Raw genomic sequence first — 20,759 nt, 5'->3', positions numbered from 1 at the left:
AGCTATTTAATGTCTGCGTTGTTTCACATTTTTTTATGTGATAAGAACACAAAATCTCTTTTTGCAGCCTTCATATACATTATACATTGTTATCAATTGTAGTCACCAAGACGAACAACACATCTCTTGAACTAATTTTTCCTTTCTAAAAAATTTATGTCCTTTGACCAACATCTTTCCAATCTCCTCCCTTAAGCCAGCCTTTGGGAACCACCATTTTACTCTCTCTTCGTATACTAACATTTTTACACTTCACGTATAAATGAGATCATCTTCCCGTGGCTGGTTTAGTTTGCTTAATATAGTGTCCTCTAGGTTCTTCCATGTTGTTGCAAATAATGGATATTCTTTTTTCTTTTTTAAGGGTAATACCTATTGTGTATATATACCATATTTTCTTTTTTTTTTTTTTTTAAGTTCTGGGGTACATGTGCAGAATGTGCAGGTTTGTTACATAAGTAAAAGTATGCCATGGTGGTTTGCTGCACCTATCAACCCATCACCTAGGTTTTAAGCCCCACATGCATTAGCTCTTTCCCTTAATGCTCCCCTGACCCTTTCCCGTCAGGGCCCAGTGTGTGTTGTTGCCCTCCCTATGCCCATGTGTTTTCATTGTTCAGATCCCACTTATAAGTGAGAACATGCGGTGTTTGTTTTTCTGATCTTGTTTTAGTTTGCTGAGGATGATTGCTCCAAGCTCCATCCATATCTTTGTAAAGTACATGATTGCATTTCTTTTTATGGCTGCATAGTATTCCATGGCATATACGTACCACATTTTCTTTATCCGGTCTATCACTGATGGGAATTTGGGTTGATTCCATGTCTTTGCTATTGTGAATAGTGCTGCAATGAATATATGCATGCACATATCTTATACCATATTTTCTTGATCCATTCATCTGTCAATGCACACTTAGCTTGAGTCCATATCTTGGCTATTGTTAATAATGCTGCAATGAACATAGGAGAGCAAATATCTCTTTGACATACTGATCTCATATCCTTTGCATATGTGCCCAGTAGTGGGATTGCTGGATCGTATGGTAATCCATTTCTAATTTTTTGAGGAAGATTCATATTATTTTCCATAGTGGTTGAACCTTTCACAATCCCATTAACAGTGCATAAGGGTTCTGATTTCTCACATCCTCATCAACACTAATTTTTTTCATTTTAGTTAGTAGCCAACCTAATGGGTATGAGGTGATATCTCATTGTACTGAATTTACTCCCTAGGATACTGTATCTTCTATAACTTATGTGTAGTCTGCATTAGTCTGGATTCTGTATTCTGCATTAGTCAGGATTAAATGGGAAGGCATATGGAAGCATATGAAACATAAAAACAGAAATATCATCTGTATGATAGATAATGCTGGTTGTGAAATTTGGCTTAGGTCTGAGGGACAAATTGGCTTTCAAAAGCTTCTTCCTCTCCTGAGCTTGATCCCCAACAGGTGGGGAACAGGCCACACCTCTTCCCCTATCTATCTTTGGGGCAATCCACCTCAGGAAAAATGTGAGATTTTCAGAGCAGATCTCAAATAAGTATCCTTTAATGGCCCAGATAAGAGATGGAAGAAAAGAGACTCAATCTTCACTGCCTTATAATAAATTATCTCTTCCCAACTGAGAAAAGCATACCCACAATATTGTGTAACCCACAATAAGTAGCCATGTGTGGAGAGTGAGGTAGGAGTGAAATTCTAGGCCATGTGTGTTGCTCTTGGGGTATTCCTGCACAAGGAAACATTAGTTCAGAGCATAAAAACACTCTCCCAACACTGACTGAGAGTTTTTCCTTTCACTGATTTTTGCCTTTGAAGAATTTCAATAGAACATATGTGGCTGTCAAGGTTGAAACTACAATAAAAGCCACTTGGTATCACTTAGGTGATTGTAGTGCTATGATTCCTATGCCATTTTGATTAGTAATGCATATTGATCTCCAGGACCAGGCTGAACACGGATCGAATGACATATGCACAATAGCACATGACTGCGCTCATTTAGCAACAAATCGCCTTTGGAAAGTCCCTTTATGTTTATTCTCCTCATTTTGGTTCCATTTGATGCTTCCCTTTTGTTGACTGTCTTTTGATCACTGTAGGCAACAAAGCCCCAAGGGAGAGTTCTAAAGAGCTTTGTAAGGAGAGGATAGTTTTCTGAATATGGGAATTGGAGTGATACATCAGAAATTGTGGGTCCTCTGGATCAACCTGCTAGTAAATGGAGGCATTCCATTTGTCATCACTGTGCATTTAGTGCAGATACAGCATTTGAGGGGAAACAGAATCATTTGGCAGACCTCATGTATTTGTTTACTGATTTTATGTCTTCATTTTCTCTCTGTACTATCCCTTCTGGGGAAATCTGCTTATGAGCTTTCTTCTTCCAAGAACTAGAGTTAGATTCAGTGTACACACTTGAACATACTGAAATCTTTTTCACTTGCTTTCACTTGAACAATTATATAAAATATTTAATGGTAAGGTATTACTGCTCTAATGCAACTGGACAGAGCCAATTAATTATTTTTCTCCCTAGAGTCAAAGATAGTATTGTTCAATAGAGAATTTTGATATTCAAAAATTCTATTCCAATCCTGATGAAATTTCTCTCTTTTTCCTAAGCCTCAAATCTAGAGATTTCATGGTTTACTTCTGAATTTTAAGAAGACTGGGGGCCATATTGAAAAACTTTTCAGGCTGAAGGAGGAAACATCTAATTTTAGCCTCATGCTTGGCTGGCAAGGTGCTACTTGTAACATCTCCTGACATCTCATTAAAAGTCATTCCAGATTCCTTGGCATGGGCTTCAGTGCCCTTCGTAACTAGATTTCTTCCTTCCTTTTGGTACTCAATTTTTTCTATTCATTCAGTGGATAGATTTGCCACTCCCCAAGCACAGCAGGTTACTTCACTTCCCAGTGTCTTTATGCATGTACCACTTTATCTCAGGAAAATCTGCACCTCCTTCACTTTACCTGTCTCATGTCCACTTGGCAAACTCCTACATAATCTTAAATAACCTCAAGCTCCTATATAATCTTAAATAACTTATCTCAGTGTTAATTTTCTTCTGTAATACACCCATTTTCCCGTATCTTCAGACACACTTAATTTATTTTATAGTTGGAGTTTCTGGGATTTATCATTTATTTAATTACAATTTTTCTTATAATATAGGAATTTTCACATGTCTAATTCTTTCATTAGACTGTGGGTTCTGCAAGGACAGAAACAATGTCTTAATCTCTCATCCCTAGAGCAAAGAAGAGCTACTGATGTACAGAATATATTCAATACAGGTTTGTTGAATTAAATAGAACACAAAAGCAATAATGTCATATAAAAAGGATGCATGGACAGATGAATAATCACTGCTGAGATGCATACATTTTTAAATCACAAGAGGGTCAGTCACTTCACGGAAGCTACTTGGCAAAGTACTATATCAATCAGGGCCCCATTTTCAATTGCATGGTGACAGGTTTACTTTCTGGCTACAAGGATATGAAATATGTTGTATGTATAATTTATTGTGTTTCATAAAAAAAAAGTGAAGCCCAAATTCCCTGACAACAAGAGATACATTCACAGAGCATAAAATTGGCTCATATGAAAGATGCTTACAATGAAATATTTTAGTACAGATAATGTTATTGAGAAGTTCTTGTTTTTTGAGAAATGCTAAAGCTAACATAAATACACTTTTAGATTTGCCCAGACTTTTAGAGGAGACACTATATGTTGCAACGAGGGCTGGATAAAGAGCAATTGTACTGTACATCAAGAAAATAAAATCCAGGTTTCCCTATGGCACACTCAAAATATCAAAGTTCCCATTGTCCAGAGGGGACAATTAGTAAATTTTTTTTTCTCAAAGAGAAATAATGAGGAAACTGCATATATATAAGTGTATCCATGTCTGACATGCCCCTCCCTTGCCTGAACCTCCAAGTCACCCACAGTTTCTCATGTAAGTACGGTTTTGAGAGTTCTTGGTGGGCACTTGATTATGCTAGAGTTTTTCTCTCCTTTCTAGCGACACGGCCTGGAATTTAGTTCCATTTTGCTAGTTTATATAGCAAGGTTTAAAAAATATTCACCCACACATAAACACAAAGATAATGTAAACTGTCAACTAGTAACAACTCACACTCTTTCTCTATGATATGTTGTTCAAATATATTAGTCTCTTTAGGGTAAATTAGTTTTAGTTTTTAAGAGTTCCTCTTCATTCCATTGTTCTTCTAAAGATGGTATCTGGATGTTTGAGGGTAGGATGTATGGAGTTGCTTTACTTTAGAAACCAAGTGAAGAGACCCATAAGTTTTCCTCTTCCTAGGTGTTGCTAGTCTAACCTGAGTTGTAGGTGGATTTGCAAAGGGACAATTGGCCCTAACTATCTCTTCGGTGCATTGAATTAGTACCCGTTGCAGAAGTTCATTGTCATGATCATGTCGACTCTCTGGGAAGATCCATGTTTATCTCAGACCTCTGTTGGTTCACCTGTGTTCTTAGTACTTCCCCAAACCTTCTCTGGGCCACCAAGTCATTTCTGGATGCTTTATACACACATGGAGGTCACAGAAGACCAACAGCTTGAACTCAGGGCTGTTGACATAGAGCACTGTGCCTGGACACACAAACACCACTCAAATCAATGTCCTCAATAGAGATGCCCTCTGATTACTCTATTAGAAAAATATTTAACATTTATGTAGATTAGTGACACAAATGGAAATATATTCAACATTACGTATTGGTAGATTTTAAAACTCTTCATATCTCACCAGATACCCTCTTTCCATTCTGCTACCCCACTCAACAAACACTTTTAATATTTCATATTTTAAGAAGAAAGAGTTGTAACACAGAAGGACAAGGAAGAGATGGAGAAATCTGATACCTCTACAGTGGAGTGTGATGATATATCTTCAGGGGCATCATTTTAAAAGTTTACCTGGTGCAAGCAGAGCAACGAGATTGGGAACAGGAGAAGATTTTAATTGGCTACCATCATGCTGACATTCAATTTCAATAGGGCAACTAATTAGCAAACTCCATTTGCAGAGGTCGTTTTAAAAGAACTGCCGTCAGTGACAGGAAAAACCCTAGTCTATTAAACACTTTCTGTGCACCAGTTCAAATCATCTCAAATTCCCCTCTTATTCCAGACACTATTTCTGCAACCAGTTTTATGTAGGATTTAATCAGATTTCTGCAGGTTAAAGACTACAGACTTCCAGAGTGTCTCACCTGGTGTCTCTTCTGTTTGCCTCTGTCTTCACCAATGGTTTCTTTGACACTTCACCATGGGGCTCTTATGAGAACTCTTCCAGCACTCGGATACATGTCACTCAGAAGCATCAGAAAAATGGTAATTGTGGAGCCAATCTTCAACCAATGTAAACCATTGGATGAATGTTTCTCTCTCTTGTTCCCTGAGTGGAAAGTTCCAAAATGTATTTTATAAACCTGTTCAGAATGTTTTGGAAGAAGAAGCAATAGTTGCCAATAGTGGTAACAAATGGAGTACCATATTTCTATCTTGGCTTTCCATCTTTCCAGTGTAACTTCTGTCTCTTGTTCCCGCTACCCAGTATCAATCCCTCCTCCTCCAAGGAGAAAACATATTTGCCTGTAAATCTCTGGCTCAGGCTTAGCTTTGGGGGAATCTGGAGTAAGACACCTATGTAACAGTTGACTTGAAATAATTTTTTATTCTTTTAACGTTTGTATTATTTGTTTTTACATCTTGTGAGGTGCTTCCCTTGAACCTGTTATTAACCTGTTCAGGGAGATGTTCTCTCACCTGTCTGTGGCCTTCTCTCTTTCTTTCTTGAGGAGGGGTTGAGGGGGGGAGGGGGGAGGGATTGCTGATGTGTCTGTCGGTCTTTCGTTGGTAGTGCGGCTTGGCTTATTGAGGGCGGGCGTTTGTCGGCTTTGCGTGCTTGAGGATGGTTCTTTCTTTCGTTTGCTTTCTTTCTTTCTTCTTTCTTTCTTCCTTCTTTCTTTCTTCTCTTTCCTTTATTTCCTTTCTCTTCTTTTCCTTCCTTTTCTTCCTTCCTTCCTTCTCCCTTCCTTTCTTTCTTCCTTTCTCTTTCTTTCTTTTATTTTTCTTTCTCTTTCTTTCTTTCTTTCTTTCTTTCTTTCTTTCTTTCTTTCTTTCTTTCTTTCTTTCTTTCTTTCTCTCTTTCTTTCTTTCTCTCTTTCTCTCTTTTTCTTTCTAATATAGCAGCAATTGTTTTTTCATTGTCATGGTTGTCTGCATTTTTATTTTATTTAATTAATTAATTAATTTATTTTTTATTATACTTTAAGTTCTAGGGTACATGTGCACAATGTGCAGGTTTGTTACATATGTATATATATCTTAAGGGTGAGGAAGAGGCAGGTACTGCAGGTACTGCATCATCCACAACCAGGGGGCACCCAGTGTCCTTTCCTTTAGGGGGCTGAGATAAGGCATACTGTTTAAATACTGAGCTCTCCTAACCTTTAAAAAATATGTTATTTACTAATGTTTTGGGTTCTGGTTCAAATAGGCCAATTTTAACATAAAAGATGAGAATGGAGCTTTGTGTCAAGGCATACAATTGTGTAATTGGGAATAGTAAGGTGGGTTGAAGAACAAAGTTTTCAGGGAATGAGTTTTTAGTTAGGAGTGGGGAATTGAAGAGACTGAGCTAGGATGACTGGGACTCTACAAAGGTTTGATTAGATAATCCAGAATAGAACCACTGTGGGGGACTGGATTTTGGTGCAGGCTGGAAGGAACATCACTTTTAAATGGACGAGTCCCAGGAATGTGAAATGGAGATGGAGGATCTCCATTCCTATGGATAACATTATGTGAAATTGATGTTCAATATAAATACTGAAATTAATGTCACAGAACTGATTCTGTTTTCCCAACAATCTGCTTCATGTCAAGAACTGTGATAGGCACTGTAAACATAGCATCCCTGATGCTCTTAACAATGCTGTCTTACTTTATAAATGAGAAAATTCAGGCTTAAGAAAGCCTTCTTACCCCCAGCTAGTAAGTACTACTGGTATTAACTGAAAGTAAATTCCTTTTGAGTTAAAGTCCATAATTTTTATACTATGTCATGGTGGATTTCCTATTTATATGGATGGCATAGAACAGGGACCTTAAATAATGGACTATTAAAGAAAGGTATTATGAAGAGCATAAAAAAGGCCTGTATCAGTCAAGAATATTGGGATATATTGCTGGGGAACATTTTATTGAGAATTATTACTAGGCTCAGGCATCTTAAGAAACTCTGAATAGAACAAAATAGTACCAAAATAGATAGGATTATCAATGAGAAAAAAATATACATAAAATCATATGTGGTTATTATCAATGGCTACCTATTGCATTTTCAATTAAGGTGGCCTTATTAGGTTTAAATGAGGTGTAATTTGGTATTATAAAATGTAAAAGTATCTTCTTAGAGCTGTCCGTTTCTCACCATGATGGAGCAACTGATACTGGACTAGCCCTGCCACTGTCAACAAAAATAAATTGGATGATATATATGAGACTTACTCTAATGACTCTTTTTCAATATTTAACTGGAGGCCTCAGCCATTTTAGTAGAGTAAGAAACAAATAGTAAATGGCATAATGAGTAGAAAGTAAGAACTTGTAAAACTCTCTAGGTATAGATAATATGATTTTATGCATAGAAAATTTTAGAAAATATAAAAACCTATGAGAACCAATAAATTATTTAGCCAAGTTGCAGGATATAAAGTCATTATAAAAATTAATTGTATTTTAATATATTAACAATAAATGATTAGCGCATAATACTTAAAAATATTAAAAGTTAAATCAATAAAACACAAACTATTTAGGTATAAATTTAATCAAAGATGGGCAAACTACAAAAGAATAATGATAAAAGTTAAAATAAACTAAATAAATGAAGTGATATATAAGTTTGTGGACAGAAAAACAATGTGGTTATTATTTTCATTCTCTCTAAATTAATCTGTAGTTTCAACACAGTCCCATACATAATTAGAGCAGATCTTTTATAAGAAATTGATGGCCGGGCGCGGTGGCTCAAGCCTGTAATCCCAGCACTTTGGGAGGCCGAGGCGGGCGGATCACGAGGTCAGGAGATCGAGACCATCCTGGCTAACACGGTGAAACCCCGTCTCTGCTAAAGAAATACAAAAAACTAGCCGGGCGAGGTGGCGGGCGCCTGTGGTCCCAGCTACTCGGGAGGCTGAGGCGGGAGAATGGCGTAAACCCGGGAGGCGGAGCTTGCAGTGAGCTGAGATCTGGCCACTGCACTCCAGCCCGGGCGACAGAGCAAGACTCCGTCTCAAAAAAAAAAAAAAAAAAAAAAAAAAGAAATTGACAAGTTGTTCCTAATATTCATATGAAAATTCAAAGGACCTAGAGTAGCCAAAACAAGTTTGAAAATAAAGGACAAATTTAGAGGAGGTACACTACTGATTTTATGTCTTACGACAAAGCTACAATAATAAACATAAAGTGGTACTGAAATAAGGGATCTAGAAATAGACCTACACATATATGGTCAAGGTAAGTCAATAGGGAAATATACCACTTTCATAAATAGTCCTGGACTCTCCACACCAGAAGAAAGAAGCAAACCCTCCACTTCTAATTCATAGCATATGCAAAAATATTTGAAGTGCATCATAAACTTCAATATAAAAAATAAAACTATAAAACATATAGGAGAACATAAAAGAATATCTCTGTAATCAAAATGAAATGATTTTTAAATGTAGAAAATGTTCTTTCTGTTTTTTCTAGTAAATAAGAGTAGTAAAAAGTTTTAGATAATATAATCTACTTCTAAGTAAAATTTCAAAAACGTACTTTCCTTTCCTAAGATGATTCAGTTGCTACAAGACAAAGAGTAAGATAAGTGGTTTTGCATTACAATGCCCATAATTTTCTGGTGAAAAATGCAATATATTTTACTCTCATTATGACTTTGCCTCTATCTAACTGTGACTTTGGCTAAATTACTTAAACCCTCTCAGATTCAGCTTCCCAATTATAAAAATGGATACAATATTATTATCTAACTCTTTATGAGGTTTGTATAAGATAATATATGTAAAACCTATAGAATTATGCCTGGACATGTTGACATATAGTATATACTCAGTGCTGCTGCTACTATTTTACTGATGATTATGCTAATATTAGTTATATTCCATTATTTCATTACATGAAAGGCTATATTATATTGTGATTAACAGCACATTCTCTAAAGCCAGAGTATCTGTGTTCAAATCCCAGGTTTGCCACTTATTAGCTATGTGAGTTTAGACAAGCCACTTTGTCTGTTTATGTCTCAGTTTCTTCATATGTTAAATGGGAATAATGATCATGATCTATGAAAGCTTTTAAGAGGTCAAAATAAGTTCACATTTAAAAAGTACACAGGAAAAACTCTCTGACATTGTAAGTGCTATATGGTTTGCCACTATTATTCTTATTCTCATAACATCACTGTCTTCTCTCTAATGGAAGATTAATTCTGAGAGAGGAAGCTATTCCACTGCCACCAATGGCACGTCCCTTCCCCATATGTGTGCTGTTTTGGAGGTGATTATGTAAACTGATACATTTTTCTGGAATAGGTTAAGAATTTGACACTCTGAATTCTTGTCCTAGAGCTAACTTTAACTGCTCAATCATCTTTAACCAATAACATAGAACCAAAGGAAATTTTCATAAGTCATTAAGATAAGCCATTCGTTGACACTTGTTGACTCAGGGAATCAGTGACGTTATATTCACTAGTTTGTTAACCTTTTCCTGTTGAACATTTTCTTAGGGTGGATTCCCTGGAAATAGATCCTGGGGTATGAATTTCATGTAAGTGAAACATTAAGAAACAGTTCCCAGCCTGGCGACAGAGCAAGACTCCATCAAAAAAATAAATAAATAAATAAAAGAAAAGAAACAGTTCTCCAGGAGAAAAGAGTAAGAGGGATAGAAGTGGAATAGGAAAAATGAAGAAGCCAAGCAAATGTATGATTTCAGGCAACAGTCCACTTTAGAATTTCTCCCTGCCTTGAACAAGGTATCTGGCGTCTCATAACTGGTAGTTCTACCAGAATGTAAGCCAAATAAGCACAGAGAATATATCAATCTCATTCATCTCTGCACTCCCTGTGACTGAAATATTGCCTGCCTAATGAATGTTTTTTGAATAGCTTCAAGGAAAGAAATTTGCTCTAAAATACTAAAAAACACATATTAATTAGATAAGTAACAACTTGTAGATCTTTCTGAATGAATCTCTCCATTTGGTAAGACAAAGCTTGAGGCATGAAATACATTCCATCATCAGATATCTGTATAGCCCCAGTAGTCTTTAGCTGGCTATGAACACGTTCTCTCTTAGAATACACAAGTTTCTACCTATTCCACAGATTAAGGGGGTAAGGAAAGTTTAGAGAAAGGGAATATAACAACTGAACAAGAATTAAAAAAGAAGACAGGGCCAGGCGTGGTGGCTCACGCCTGTAATCCCAACACTTTGCGGGGCCAAGGTGGACAGATTACCTGAGGTCAGGAGTTCAAGACCAGCCTGACCAACATGGTGAAACCCCATTTCTACTAAAAATACAGAAATTAGCTGGGCACGGTGGCACATGCCTGTAGTCCCAGCTACTCAGGAGGCTGAGGCAGGAGAATCGCGTGAACCTGGGAGGTGGAAGTTGCAGTGAGCCTAGCACACCACTGCACTCCAGCCTGGGCAACAGAGCAAGACTCTATCTTAAAAAGAAAAATGAAAGACAAAGGAAATGGGGAGACTAAAAGGAGAAGAACAAAAGGCAAAAAAATCACATCTCTATAATCTTCAACATAAAAATAATAATTCAGGTTTATTGAGTGCTTACTCACTGCTACATGTTTTTGTTTTTAAAAATTTGACAGATAACATTGTATGTATTTACATATTGTAATGAAAATGTATATACACTGTAGAACATAATCATGTACAACTTAATGTTTCCAGCATATATATACATTGTGGAATAGTTAACTCTACTAAATTAAGAAATGCATTACCTCACACAGTTATCATTTGTGTGGTGAGAACACTCAACATTCACTTTCTTTGCTGTCTCTTAAACTTATTGCTCCTATCTAACTGTAATTGCGTATCTTTTGACCAACCTCTACCCATCTCTCCTCACCTCCCTGCCCCAGCCTCTGATAGCCAGTCTTGTACTCTCTTCTTCTGCAAGATCAACTTGTTTTTAGATTCCACATATGAGTGAAATAATATAGAACCAAAGGAAATTAAGATCATGTGTTTTCTTTCTGGGCCTTGCTTATTTCACTTAACATAATGTCTTCCAGATTCATCTATGTTGTTGCAAATTCTATGTTGAAACAAAGAATGGCTGAATAGTGTCCCATTGTGTGTGTATATATTTGTATAACATTTTCTTCATCCATTGAATCATTTAGGTCGATTCCATACCTTGGTTATTGTGAATAATGCTGCAATAAACATGGGAGTGCAGATATCTCTTCAACATGCTGATTTCATTTACTTTGGATGTATATACCTGTTAATGGAAATGCTGAATTATATGGTAGTTCTATTTTTAATTTTTTGAGGAACCACCATATTGTTTTCCATAATGGCTGCACTAATTTACATGTGTTTAAATATTTTAATCAGAGATTATTTTGAATCCACTCCATGATGTTAATAAGTATAGACTATTATTATTTATATTATAAATATGTGACAACTGAGAAAATTGCTCAAATCATATTGTTTCTAAGCAATACAGTTTGGCTTTGAACCCATGAGGTTTGATGGTAGATCTTAACAGAATTTAATATTGCACTTTGCTGTTTTTTGTACTTTCTGTCTTGCAAAGAGCTTTCATGTACATTTTTAAATGCATTCAGATTTTACTCTTTACAGATAAGACAAACAAAGCTAAATGAGGCAAATTAATTAGCCCAAAGTCACAAACCTAGTAAATGGTAAGCCTCAATATAAATCCAAGTATTTGTACTTCATGGGACTTCACAGCTCACATTCTTTCTAGTTTATGGAAAGAAGTTAGAGAGAAATAGAGAAAAAGAAGCCTCTTTTTCTCCCTGTACTCAAATGTTAATGAATTTCACCTTGTGTTATGCAGCGGCAATGGTCCCTTCCCTGAGGAAATTAGCTCCAAAGCTCCAAAGCTTTTCCTCCATGCAGTGACCAATATAAGGTGATATTCTTGGGGATTAAAAGACTTCCTGGCTTTTTCTTTTAGTACTAAGTATAGTGATTTTTTTTTTTCATGTTGAAATAAAAATGGTTGGCATGGATTCATAAACCCTGTTAAAAGTTATTTCTGTTTGCATTGCATCCTAGATATCAGTACATGGATTTTTTTTCAGAGGTATTAAAATAGCCTTTTGAGAATAATGCCTATTGTGTCTTAATCACAAGTCGCAGTTCATCCTCAGTCCTACTTGCTAGGAAACTGTAAAGATGAAATTTTGACCACCTCTCATTCTCTATAAATGTAATCAAATCAAATGCACTGGGATTTCTGTCACTTAGAACAAGAAAGAACAGAAATCCTCTTAATTTTTCAGTTTCTGTATTTAGTCTTCTCTCTCTCTGAGATGTAGGTCATTTTGTGGGATTCGGAAAAAAATGTGGTAATTGTTTCAAGTGTAATGACAGCTATTAAATCCAATGAGCTACCTGTTACTGCTAGTTGCTGCAAAACAGATTTACAAATTTAAAGCTTCTCTAAATATTACAGGCAGAAGCAACTTCCACTCTAGTAACAAATTTCTCATACAAACTAAGTTTAAATATGAGATCTAAAGGACATGAGCCTTCATGGTACACTTTTGTGTTATATGTACACACACAATGCCAATGTACACACACAATGTACACACACAATGCCAATGGGTTCCCTTTCTCTATCTAGACAGAGGCCGTTGTCTTAGAAACTGAACCATGGTTTCGTTAGGTTTCAGTGGTTGCATTTTCCTCTACATTTAAGTCCATTTTCATAATGCTTTGAATCTATATAAGAAAATCTGATCAAGCTCTCAAATTTCAGTGCTAGTCTGTGTTCATAGGTACACTGAAGCTTCCATGAATACTCAATTTATTCCTGACAGGAGATTTATTCAGTGTCATCAACTAAAACCGAAGACATTTTGCCAGCCTTACCCAATTACGTCAGTAATACTCCACTCCATGCACCGAACAAATCTATTTTCTGATTTTGTAGAAAGGCATATGTCACTTAGAGACAAAAATTCATAAAATGCTCAACTTTCAGAATCCAATTCAGTGTTTCTTTAAATTGCATTTGGGGCAGTCTCATGAGGAATGCATAAGTGTAAAAACAGACTTTGGAAATAGGCAGAGATTTTATGTGCCCTTTCTATCATTATGTTCTTTCTGTCATGATTTCCTTGGATTTTTTTCCCCATTTCTATTCCCTGAATAATGTCTCCCAATTTGGAATTCCAGAAGAATATGCATGCATAGCTGGTGACTCTCAAAAGTGCAGTCTTTAAAAAAGATCAAGTTATAGATTGTTAGAGTTTGATAGTGCCCTGGAGCCCACTTGATCCATCCCTGCCATCTCTTCGATGGGGAAACAAAGTTCTGGAGAATTAGGGAGAGTTATCTACCAATATTGCAAAGATAAAAGCAGAGCTGATATAAAAATCAGAGTAGCACCCTAATAAAGATAATGATGTTAAAGGTAATATTTGCCAGGGACTATGATAACCATGTTAAATGTAAAATCATTAAATGTTATAGTCCAGCTTTGTTATTACCATTGTTATTTCATTTTAAATATCACAATAACCATATGGGATGCTATAAATGTACCATGTGTACAGATGCAAAATAAAATTCTGGAACTTAGTTATGAAATGCGTCTGAAGCCACCAAAGTAGAGTGACGGGGCAGGCAGTGAAGCTGCAGCTGCATTCTTCCAAAGTCTGAGCCCTTCATCACTCCCCCTGTTTCCTCCTTCTCTGCTCTATTTTTTTCTTTCCCTTTGTTTCCCCATTAAATACCTCAAAAACATTTTCCAAAAACCATTACTGAACAATGGCAAAGCCAAGCTTGATTATTTTCCCCAGCTCAGTTCCCTCCCTCTTTGCTCCCTATCTGTGTTGAGTAACTCTTCAAAATGCAGGATGTTTTCTGAATGAACTCAAAGTGGGTCAACATTACACTGTGTGGGATGGGAGTCTCCAGTCTCCTGCCTTCCTCTAGGATCCACCAAGTACCTTGTTGCCTTATAAGCTAGTCCAGACTTGGTCCAAGGACTCCCAGAAATCCAAAGCTCATAATGTCACAACAAACTAAATTTAGGAATAAACCAGGACAAGGAGCTTGGTGGCATCACAGCAAACTCACCCTCATGCCTAGAGAAAAAGCCATATTGTGGAGGAAGTTAATATGAGGATAGATTTTCTTGGCTCAAATTGAGCTTAACTTCTTTTATATCCTGTTTGCTTTCCTGTTTTGCCTGATTCACAGTACAGGAAGGCATGGGGCACTGAGATGCTGAAATAAATGTAACCTTTTCCTGTTGATTCAGTTTGTCAGAGAAAGACTGTATCTGGTTTGTGGTATTGGCAATGTGGAAGGTAGCATCACAGAGAAACCAGTGTTAATTGAATTTACAAAATGAAGAATAAAAACTCAATTAGTTGAGTTTCTCATATCTTTTTTTTTTTTTTTTTTTTTTTTTTTTTTTTTTTTTTTTTTTTTGAGACGGAGTCTCGCTCTGTCGCCCAGGCTGGAGTGCAGTGGCCGGATCTCAGCTCACTGCAAGCTCCGTCTCCCGGGTTCACGCCATTCTCCTGCCTCAGCCTCCCGAGTAGCTGGGACTACAGGCGCCCGCTACCTCGCCCGGCTAGTTTTTTGTATTTTTTAGTAGAGACGAGGTTTCACCGTGTTAGCCAGGATGGTCTCGATCTCCTGACCTCGTGATCCGCCCGTCTCGGCCTCCCAAAGTGCTGGGATTACAGGCTTGAGCCACCGCGCCCGGCTGAGTTTCTCATATCTTAATTTAAAGAGTGCATGTGGGAATAAAAAGGCATACCTACATTTATTCTTTGAAAAGATGAATATTTTAAAAATTTTAAATCATATATGATGATGACTTTATCTTTCAAGGTTTTCTTCTTCTGACTATATGAAAAGAAATACACATTTTTTTCCCCTTTCAAATTACAGGGGATAAACTTCTCCCTGTCATTTTGAATCATGCAAAAGCTCAGTGCTATTCTCTTAGAAGTAATTAATCTTTGACATTCTCTTTTGAAAATTCACAATATTTCAGATTTATGATTCCACATGGATCTCTACAGTAGGTTACAGAAAAGAAAATCTATTTTTATGTTTGACAACAAAAATTCATCTGCCCAACAAATGTTAACTTCTATAATATTGTGAGGTTGCTGAGTGTGCTAATTCCTACTCCTATGAGACTTTCAGTCTCATAAGCTGAATCAAATAGCTCAAATTAGCTTCAGATAAAGTGTTGAAACTTGTACCAACTTCCCCAGATTCCCAAGGATTGTCCATCACTCGTTTTAAAGCACTCATCACTTACAGTGAGTTGGGTTCATTTAAAGGGTAAATGCATTTGTTATCATGCACATTTTACCCAATGAAGTCAGAGGGGAGTTTTACTTCAAAAATGTGTAAAGTCACTAAGTTTTCAACAATCATTATATGAACTATGAAAGAAATGAAATATGCAGGACCCATAGACACGGTGTATTAATTTTCCCTCGCTTTTTATTCTTGTTAAGTGTTTCCTTGAGGGATTTTTGTTTTCTCTATCTAATGTAGGAGATCAATCAGCTTCATCCGAAGTGGTGTAAAACTACTGTGCAAAACTTTATTTTTATGTCTCTTTAAATGAAGCTTGATCCAAATGCTAATGCTGAAGTCATTTTGATACGTACAAATCTATTATCAGCTAAGAGCCTCCCATTTCCCTCACCCTTTATGTAGGTGATCTAGATTGTAAGATAAATGTGATTCTGTCACTATTGTCCTAGTCATAACTGAATCAACCCTTTAAGTATCTATAAGGGCTCGTTTAGCAAGTTTAAAGTAAACAGGAATGCCTCTGTAATACAAATTATGATTATGGTAAAAATTGCTTAATATATAAAAGTTCTCTGTCTCTATCTGCTGAAAGAGAACTTAAAATGTAAAATAAGAATTTAAAATGATTTTCTGGATGGGCAACAGATGTAAAAATAGATAAGTGTGATTACATTAAACTAAAAAGCTTCTGCACAACACAGGAAACCGTCAACGAAATGAAAAGACAACCTACAGAATAGGAGAAAATATTTGTACACAATATATCTGATAAAGGGGTTAACAACTCAATAGCAAGAAATCAAATTACTCAATTAAAAAATGGGCAAAGGCCTTGAATAGACATTTTTCAAAAGAAGACATACAAAAGGCCAAAGGTAGGTGAAAAAATGTTCAACATCACTAATCATTAGGGAGATGAAAATCAAAACCACAATGAGGTATCATTTCACTCCTATTAGGATGGCTATTATAAAAAATGCAAGAGATAAGTGTTGGGGAGGATGTGGAGAAATGACAACACTTACACAGTATTGGTGGGAATTTAAATGAATCAAGCTATTATGAAAAACAGTATGAAGGTTTCACAAAAAATTAAAAATAAAACCGCCTACCATATGATCCAGCAATCCTGGGTGTATATCCAAAGGAAATGAAATTGCTATGTTAAAGAGATATCTGCACTCTTATGTTTATTGCAGTGCTATTCAGAATAACCAAGATATGGATTCAATTTAAGAGTCTATCAATGGATGAATGGATAAAGAAATGTAGTATGGAATCATAGTGGAATAATATTTAACCATAAAAAGAATGAAATTCTGTTGTTTGCAACAACTTGAATAAATCTGCAGAATGTTATGTTAAGCTAAATAAACAAGGCACAGAAAGACAAATACTGCATGACCTCACTCATATGTAGAATCTTAAAAGTTGATCTCATAGAAATGGACAATATAGTGGTGGCTTGCCAGAGACTGGGTGGTTAGCAGGGATGGGAGAGAGGGGTTATGTTGGTCAAAAATACATATTAATAGATAGGAGAAATAAGTTCAAGAGATCTGTGGTGAATGTAGTTAATGTTGACATACTGTATTCTTGTACAATGTTAAGATGATGGATGTTAACTGTCTCATCACAAAAATGGTAACCATAGGAGGTGATGCATTGGTTAATTAGCTAGGGGTAACCATTCCACAATGTATATATACTTATAAACATCATGTTGCATATGATTAATACATAATATTTTTATATGTCAACTTGAAAACTAAGTAAATATTAATAAGACAGTCCTCAAAGTAATAGAGAATTGGAGTACAAAAAAAGATGAATCTATAAGGGAGAGAAAGAAGATAAATTACCTGGCTGTGCTTTTCATATCTCTTCTTATGCAAGCCATACAGGAACAGCAAGCCTTTACTCTCCTCATTTTCTCAGAAGGCCCAGTGACTCCCCTACCCTTTCCTCAGCTCCCTGTGCATACTTCTGTCCATAATGTCATCACACCATTGCGCAATATGCACTTGTCTATCTTCCCAAACAGATTCCCAGGGAGATGAGAGTTTATTCAACTCTGGATTTCCAGAGTGTAGCATAATATTTAGCATGGAGTATAAACTTGCTAAATATTGGGAAGAAGGACAGAAAAAGAAAGAGAAAATAAAGGATATAGGAAAGAAAAATAGAAAGAGAAGAAAAGAGAGAGAAAGTTCATGGATCATTTATTTAGAAAACAAATTCTAGTTTTTCAGAAGAAAATTAAAAACATCGAAGTACATTGTTACAGTAAACGGATTTGAGAAGGATTATTTAATATCTAAAAACACATTTTCATGATCACAGAATAAAAGATTCAGGCTGACTCTAACACTTTCTTTTAAAACTATTTATTTTATTTTAAGTTCTGGGATACATGTGCAGGATGTGCAGCTTTGTTACATAGATAATTGGGTGCCATGGTGGTTTGCTGCCCCTATCAACCCATCACCTAGGTATTAAACCCTGCATGCATTGGCTATTTGCCTGATGCTCTCCCTTCACCCACCATTCACCCTCTGCATGGCAGGCACCAGTGTGTGTTGTTCCCCTTTCTGTGTCCATGTGTTCTCATTGTTCAGCTCCCACTTATGAGTGAAATCATGTGGTGTTTGGTTTTCTGTTTCTGTGTTAGTTTGCTGAGGATAATGGCTACCAGCTACATCCATGTCCCTGCAAAGAACATGATCTCATTCCTTTTTATGGCTGCATAGTGTTCCACATTGTATATGTGCCACATTTTCTTTATCCAGTCTATTATTGATGGGCATTTGGGTTGATTCCATTTCTTTGCTATTGTGAATAGTGCTGCAATGAACATACGTGTGCATGTATCTTTATAACAGAATGATTTATATCCTTTTGGGTATATACCCAGTAATGAGATTGCTAAGTCAAGTGGTATTTCTGGTTCTAGGTCTTTGAGGAATGGCAACACTATCGTCCACAATGGTTGAACTAATTTATGTTCCTATCAACAGTGTAAAACTATTTCTATTTCTCCACAGCCTTGGCAGCATCTGTTGTTTTTTGACTTTTTAATAATCGTCATTCTGACTGGCATCAGATGGTACCTCATTGTGGTTTTGATTTACATTTATCTAATGATCGGTGATGTTCAGCTTTTCTTTGTATGTTACGCTTTGAGAAGTGTCTGTTCATGTCCTTTGCCCACTTTTTAATAGGGTTGTTCTTGTAAATTTGTTTAAGTTCCTTGTAGAATCTGGACATTAGACCTTTGTCAGATGGATATATTGCAAAAATTTTCTCCCATTCTGTAATATGTCTGTTCACTCCGATGATAGTTTATTTTGCTGTGCAGAAGCTGCTTAGTTTAATTAGATCTCATTTGTCAATTTTTGCTTTTGTTGTAATTGCTTTTGATGTTTTCTTCATGAAATTTTTGCCCATGCCTATGTCCTGAACACTATTGCCTAGATTTTCTTCTAGAATTTTTAGAGTTTTGAATATTACATTTTAAGTCTTTAATTGATCTGGAGTTATTTTTTATATAAGGCATAAGGAAGGGGTCCAGTTTCAATTTTCTACATATGGCTAGCCAGTTTTTCCAGTACCATATATTAAATAGGGAATCCTTTCCCCATTGCTTTGTTTTGTTTTGTTTTTCGTTTTTTGTCAGGTTTGTAGAAGATCAGATGATTGTAGATGTGCGGTCTTATTTCTGAGATCTGTATTCTCTTCCATTGGTCTGTGTGTCTGTTTTTGTACCAGTACCATCCTGTCTTGGTTACTGTAGCCTTGTAGTGTAGTTTAAGTCAGGTAGCATTATGCCTCCAGCTTTGTTCTTTATGCTTAAGATTGTCTTGGCTATATAGGCTCTTTTTTTGGCTCCATATGAATTTTAAACTATTTTTTTTCTAATTCTGTGAAGAATGTCAGTGGTAGTTTAATGGAAATAGCATTGAATCTATAAATTACTTTGGAAAGTACAGCCATTTTCATGGCATTGATTATTCCTATCCATGAGCATGGAACGTTTTTCCGTTTGTTTGTATCCTCTCCGACTTCCTTAAGCATTGGTTTGTAGTTCCCCTTGAATAGGTCCTTCAGTTTTCTTGTTACCTGTATTCCTAGGTATTTTATTCTCTTTGTGCAATTGTGAATGGGAGTTGATTCATGATTTGGCCTTCTGCTTGTTTCTTGTTGATGTATAGGAATGCTTATTATTTTTGCACATTAATTTTGTATCCTGAGACTTTGTTCAAGTTGCTAATCAGTTTAAGAAAATTTGGGGTTGAGATGGAGTTTTCACTTATATAATTACAGGCTCAGAACAGTAACAAAGTCACTCTTAATGTTTTGCTGCAGAACTTCCCAGATGTTTATTTCTCTGCATATATAAATGTGTTTATTCAGAAAACTTGAAAGAATATCATATATTTCATATATTTTTGAGACACCTTTTTTCAATTAATAATATACTGTTATCAAGAAAAATAAACCTCTGACTTCTAATAATAGTGGAATAGTTCTATCACTCTAAGCCTTACACAGATAACAATTATATAATGTAACAAAACATTCATAGGACTATTTTTGCAGGCACTGGAGAATAACAAGTATTAGACAGAAACTGGGATGGAGACTACCTGTCTTAGTCTGCTTCAGCTACCATAACAAAATCCCAAAGACTGAGTGGCTTAAAAATAGACTTTCATTTCTCACAGTACTGGAGGCTGAGAAGCCCAAGTTCAAGGTAGATTTTTATTTTGAGGCTTCTTCTTTTGGCTTGTAGGCAGCCACCGTCTTGCTGTGTGTTCACATGATCTCTTTTTTGTGCACTTTGGAGAAGAAAGTTAGCTCTGATAAAAGTTGCCTCATCTTATAAGGACACTGATTACATCACAAGGGTTCCACTTTCAGGAGCCTATCTAAACATAATTGCTTCCCAAAGTCCTCTCCTCCAAATAGCATCACATTGGGATTTGGGGCTCCAACATACATATTTTGGGGAAATACAAACATTCAATCCATAGCACTATCCCTGCAAGACAGGATTGTACCTGTTGAGACAGTTCCGAAAATGTATGTGGCTCAAGGCAGCTAT

This window comes from Rhinopithecus roxellana, chromosome 11 (genome assembly GCF_007565055.1).
Source record: "Rhinopithecus roxellana isolate Shanxi Qingling chromosome 11, ASM756505v1, whole genome shotgun sequence".
Lineage (NCBI taxonomy): Eukaryota > Metazoa > Chordata > Mammalia > Primates > Cercopithecidae > Rhinopithecus > Rhinopithecus roxellana.
The sequence above is the reverse complement of the archived record's forward strand: the minus strand, read 5'-3'. Positions refer to the sequence as shown.